This window comes from Mus caroli, chromosome 15 (genome assembly GCF_900094665.2).
Source record: "Mus caroli chromosome 15, CAROLI_EIJ_v1.1, whole genome shotgun sequence".
In the NCBI taxonomy this organism is placed as follows: Eukaryota; Metazoa; Chordata; class Mammalia; order Rodentia; family Muridae; genus Mus; species Mus caroli.
This window is the reverse complement of record NC_034584.1, coordinates 96104110-96110510: the sequence shown is the minus strand read 5'-3', so window position 1 is coordinate 96110510 and position 6401 is coordinate 96104110.

The following is a 6401-nucleotide window of genomic DNA, read 5'->3' as shown; positions in this document are numbered from 1 at the left end:
AAAAAAAAAAAAAAAAAAAAAAAAAGAAGCCATGAGGAAGTCTTAGCTTTCAGGGAGACGTGAGGAGTGTTGCTAGGAACCAGCCTTACCAGAGGAGTTTCATTAAGTATTTTATTACTAAAATGTTCACGATCCCGTTCACATTTAATCCAACAATGATACAGTCTGCCGCTCCCACTTCTGCCCTCCGCACTGAGACATTTTAAAACCAAGTAAGCTAGTTCACTAACAACCCCAGAGTAAAATTTAAAACTATAGGACACAAGCTGGGAATGATGACACATTTAACCTTAGCACTGAAAAGGCAGAGGCAGGTGGATCACTGTGAGTGATCCAAGACCAGCTAGATCCATATAGCAAGTTCCAGACCATCCAGGACTGTATAATCAGATCCTGTCTCATAAAGAAAAACTACAACCCAGTCTACAGTTAAATGTTCTCGACTTCTAAGACATCTTTATGGTTCGCATCCCCAAGTCTTGAACGAAAGAGATCCATACATTCCATGTGGTCATCCACACCCTCACACCCTATGTGTAGGGGGCTTTATGGCCCTACATATGGGCTCTGCCACTGAAGCATATTCTCAGCTCTGTATCTGTGCTTTGAGCTCCTTCTCTTTTTCCCCACAGCCAATGACTTATTTAGGTAACTGGGTCAGATTCTCTTGAACATCGCCCACAGTTTACCGGAGTCCACTTACTTCCTCGTGTCATTTATGCTTCTCCATCTCCTGCATCTGTCATCAAATAAGGGATTGAGGAGTTACTTGAGGAAGTAAAGCACTTGCTTGGCATACAAACTCGATATGAGTTTAACCCTCAGAACCCGGATTAAAACTGTGGGCATCGATAGTGGCAAGAGTGTAATTTCAGAGCCGAGGATGCAGAGACAGGACCTAGTGAGAGATTATGTTATAAATAAATAAACAAATAAATAAAAAAGTAAAAACCGGGCTGACGAGATGGCTCAGCAGTTAAGAGCACTGACTGCTCTTCCGGAGGTCCTGAGTTCAAATCCCACAGATCTTACAACCATCTGTAAGGGGATCCGATGCCCTCTTCTGATGTGTCTGAAGACAGTGACAGTGTACTTACATATAATAAATAAATAAATCTAAAAATCAAGGTAGACCATGCTCTGAGGATTGATCTCCATGAACACTTGCACACACACACACAGGATGTGCACGTGCCACACTCAAGAACACACACACACACACAAAACAGCACTGGGAGTTTGATTTAATTCATGTTGACAGGCTTGTTTGTTTCTTTGGCCAGCATGTTTTCTAGGCAGTGTTGGATGCTTCAGACTGCATCAATGACAGCAGGCAAAGGGTGTCTGTGCGCAGCTCTGTCACATTTATAGATGCTAAGCTTCATCAGTGGACTCAGGTGATGGCATCATGATTCCTCCACTGTAAAGTTCTCCATGAATCACAGAGGCACCATGGTACACATCTAACACTCCCAGCACTGGGGAGGCTGTGGTGGAAGAAGACAGAGTTTAAGGCCAGCCTGGAGTAAGAGTCTGTCAAAAAGAAAAAGCAAAACAAGACAAACAAAAGGAGAAAAAGAAAAGAATGAATGAAACAAAAAGAAAAAGAAACCCAGAAGGAGAAAAAAACAGACTGGGCCTGGCAAGATGGCACAGTACCTGCTACCAAGCCAGAGGATCTAAATTTAATTCCTGTGTCCTACATGGTGGAAGGAGAACCATGACTCCCAGAAGTTATCATCTGGCTTCCACTGGTGAGCTGTGGCAGGCCAGTGCCCACACCCCCACACAAAGTAAATAAACTGTAACGATGAAGAAAAGGGGGAGGAATTGAGGAAAGTAGTAAATTAAAAGACCAAGGGAGAGTTAGGTGTGATGGTACCTACTTGTGTTCCCAACCCTTGAGAAATAGGAGCAGGAAGAACAGGAATTTAAGACTAAACTTGGCTATACACAAGGCTATATAAAACTCTATCTCAGGGTTGAGGATTTAGCTCAGTGGTAGAGGTTTTGTTTTGTTTTTAAGATTTATTTATTTTATGTACACTGTAGCTGTCTTCAGACACACCAGGAAAGGGCATCAGATTCCATTACAGATGGTTGTGAGGCACTATGTGGTTGTTGGGAATTGAACTCAGAGGACCTCTGGAAGTGCTCTCAACCACTGAGCCATCTCCCCAGCCCAGTGATAAGAGTTCTTGCCTAGCAAGCAGAAAGTTCTGTCCTGGTTCTGTCCTCAGCTCCAGAAGAAAATAAAAAACAAAACAAAGCAAAACAAAAATAACAAAAAACAAAAAGCTACCTCACTGGGTGGATTTTTGAATCTCTCCCCTCCACCCTAACAGGGAACTTACAACCACCCTTGTGTGTGTGGGTAGGACCCTTGAGAGCCTGAGGGGAGGGTCCCCAGCTCCTCTCTTCCTCAAGACAGAAGAACATGGCTGTCTCAGACAGGGACATGATTACTGCTGCGAGATTGAGGTCATGAGGCTAAGTGAGTGCTTAGAAATTTCCAACACAAAACATCCACATCCGGGTGGGCAGAAAGTTCCTGGATGGACACAAAAGACCAGGAAGGATGTCAAAGCCATCCCAGGGGAGGGAGAAACCAAGAGCCCTCTGCTCAGACATCTCTTCTAGTCCAAGGGCTGCTCTGACTATCTTACCATAAGAGATTAGGAGCCAGAGACAATCGGGGGGGGGGGGTAAAGATGGAGGTTCAGGGTCAGAAATGACTTCTGAACAGAGTGCTTTCCCACCCCCGCCCCCACCCCCATCCTCTAGAAAAGGAACCTGTCATACCCTTGTGTACTGCAAGAGGAGACAAGCAAAGGTCTCCACTGGAGGCTGAGTGGGGAGGAAGGAATCATGAACGCCCTTACCTTTAAAGGACTGCAAGCAAGGCTCTGAAGACACTTTTGCAGGAGCAGGTTTTGGAACCAGGAGGATGACACCCAAAATCAAATGTCCAAGGAGCGGTTCCCTGTCCCCTTCAGTCAGGGGTCTGCCTGATTCCATCCTGGCTCTGCTCAGAGCCTTTGTCTGAGGAAGTAACTACCTGGCCAGTTGAGCCACCTTTTGTGGGACACATCTCTCAGCCTAGATTATCTGACAGAGCCCTCGAGAAGCCCTCTTCTGACTCCTGAAGCAGACACCGCAGTAGCCCGTGGAGTCCCGAGGTCCCCATGCAACACCACGGCTGCAGCTGCAGCCGCTACTGCAGCCCAAGTGGGAGCTCCGACAGGTAGTTTGGCTCCCGTGACAAGAGTAAATGGGGCAAGGCGAGGGGCGACAGTAGGTCATAGATGGACCCGAGCAGAGGACGCAGTAGGTATGCGGACACATTGAGGGAGGACACGCAGGGCAAGGAGGGCAAGAACACGTGCAGGGTGGGCCGGGGAGGCCTGGACAGGAAGGGCAGGTAGCAGCGACGGCGTCTGAGAGACAAGCAGTGCAGGAACATGGGGGAGGGGGGCAGCTGGGACAGGGACAGGCACAGGCAGAAGGGGGACAGGGCAAGCAGGGAGAGGTAGCTGGAGGTCCACGCCCAGAGGACAGAGGGGGCTCCTGGTAGGTAGCCTTCTTATTCCGAGGCCCCAATCGAAGGCCCAGAGAGAAGTCCATTTGGCTGCAGCAGGCTGCTTTGGGGGCAGGGTGGGAGGGAGGGATGGGTGAAGCAGGAGGGTACACTGTGGGGGCGGGAGTGTGTGGGAGGAGGCGGAGCTGGATTAAGCCTAAGACACTCTGAGCTTCGCTGATCCTGCAGGGAGCTCAGACCTTCCCACCTGGCCAGTCTCTTCTAGATGTGCCTGTCATTACATTCATCAACCCTTCCTTCTGCTGACAGTCCTTTACCTGCGCCAGATCAGGACCCGAACTTCCAGTCAGCAGTCACTCTCACAGTTCCTTCTGCCTGGAATACCTTTCCTGTCTTAGACTGGTCTTACCTTTCTGAAGTCTTCCTTCCTTCCCTCTATTCAATCCTAAAGTACTTCTAGCAGTTCTAGTCCCTGATACCTGCCTGAGTCTCTCCAACCCCGATGGCCAGAACTGACTTCAGGTTCTCCAATAGCTCCCAGAGGGGCTCAGTGAGGCAGTACCAGCAATAGAAGCAGACCAGGGGTGTTGCTGGGAGATGATAGGAGTCTTGGGGTGTCTGGGTTCTGGGAGTTTCTGGAGAGAGTGAGTCCCAGTGTGGGTGTGGGGGTGCCTGGCTGTCTATGGGAAACCAACAACTGGCTTGGACAACTATTATTTGCTGGTTTATTATGGATCAGGCGCTTGCTGCTGGGGCGAGCTAGACAGCTGGCTTTCCTCTCTTAAAAAGGGCCCTTTTAAAGTAAGGAGGGTGGGGACAGAAACCCAATGGGCAGATAGGTCAGTATTTCAGAGCTTGAGTGGCTATGTTCATCATCAGATAAAAAGTGGTTTGGAGAGGGGAATCCAGACAGCACCCAGTTCTTAGGATACTCCTTAAGGATTCTGGGCAAGTTTTCAAATCCTGGGAGAAGTGAGGAGCTGTCTGAGGCTGAATGAACCCAAATAACCAGGTAAGGAGAAAAACAAAGTTAAGAATAAGGGAACCTAGGGGCTGGTGAGATGGCTCAGTGGGTAAGAGCACCCGACTGCTCTTCCAAAGGTCCAGAGTTCAAATCCCAGCAACCACATGGTGGCTCACAACCATCCATAACGAGATCTGGTGCCCTCTTCTGGAGTGTCTGAGGACAGCTACAGTGTACTTACATATAATAAATAAATAAATCTTAAAAAAAAAAAAAAAAAAGAATAAGGGAACCTGGGCTAGAGAGATGGCTCAGTGGTTAAGAGCGCTCGCTGATTGCTCTTCCAGAAGTCCTGAGTTCAATTCCCAGCAACCACATGGCAGCTCACAGCCATCTATATAATGAGATTTTACCGTGTGGGCATACAGGCAGGCAGAACTCTGTATACATAGTAAGTAAATGAATCAAAGAAAGGGGCTGGAGAGATGGCTCAGTGGTTAAGAGCGCTGATTGCTCTTCCAGAGGTCCTGAGTTTAATGCCCAGCAATCACATCCAATGCTGTCTTCTGCTGTGTCTGAAGATGTGTAGTGTATCCACATATATGAAATAAATATGGCTGGAGCGAGCAGAGAAAAAAAAAATCTTAAAGAATAAAACAAATAAATCTAAAAAGGAAAAAGGGAGCCTCCAGGTTTGATCCCAGCACCGTATTAAAGAAGGGGAGCAGGGTGCTGGAGAGATGGTTCAGTGGTTAAGAGCACCCACTGCTCTTCCAAAGGTCCTGAGTTCAAATCCCAGCAACCACATGGCCAGCAATCACATGGTGGCTCACAACCATCTGTAATGAGATCTGATGCCCTCTTCTGGTGCATCTGAAGACAGCTACAGTGTACTTAGATATAATAANAAATAAATCTTAAAAAAAAAAAAGAAAGAAAGAAAGAAAGAAAGAAAGAAAGAAAGGGAGCAGGCAGAAGACTTGGGTTACAAGCACTTGCTGCTCTTTTTAAGGGCCTGGGTCTAGATCTCAGCACTCACGTGTTCACAACCATCTATAACCCCAGTACTAGGGAATCTGATGCCCTCTTCTGACCCATATGAGCACTAGACATGGCTGTGGTGCAAGTAGACCATCATACTCATAAAATAAAAACAAATAGATCTACAAAAAGTAAATAGAAGGAAGAGAAGCCGGAGAGATGGCTTACCCAGGAATGTTCTTGCCTGCAAGCCAGGCAAACTGGCACTGATCACCAAGCCCACATGGTGGAAGGAGAGACCCAATTCCTGCAAACTGTTCTCTGGCCTTCCTATGTGTGCTGTGGAGTGGGTGGGTGAAACAAAGTGACAAGTAGAGGAGAAGGAGACAGGCAAGGGAAGGACCTGGGCTACTGGAGATTGCAATATTAACAACAAAAGATACCTTCAGGCCCGGCATGATGGCTCACGCCTTTAATCCCAGCACTCAGGAGGCAGAGGCAGGCAGATTTCTGAGTTCGAGGCCAGTCTGGTCTACAAAGTGAGTTCCAGACTATACAGGACTATACAAAGAAACCCTGTCTGGGGGGTGGGGGGGAAGACAGAGAGAAAAGATTCATTATAACGAGGTCAGAGATTAAGGTAGAGGCCCCACCAACCAGGGCTTGTGAGCCAAGGTAGGGACTTGGATGTTTGTTTTTCAAGGCAGGGTTTCTCTGTGTATCCCTGGCTGGCCTGGAGCTCATTCTGTAGACCAGGCTGGCCTGAAATTCAGAGATCCACCTGCCTCTGCCTCCCAGGTATGGGGATTAAAGGCGTGCACCACCACCTGAGGTGGAGGGAACTTGGATCTTATTCAAGAAAAAAAGAATAGATGGTTAGAGGTAACAAAGCCTGTGGGGCTTCTTGTTGCTATTCTT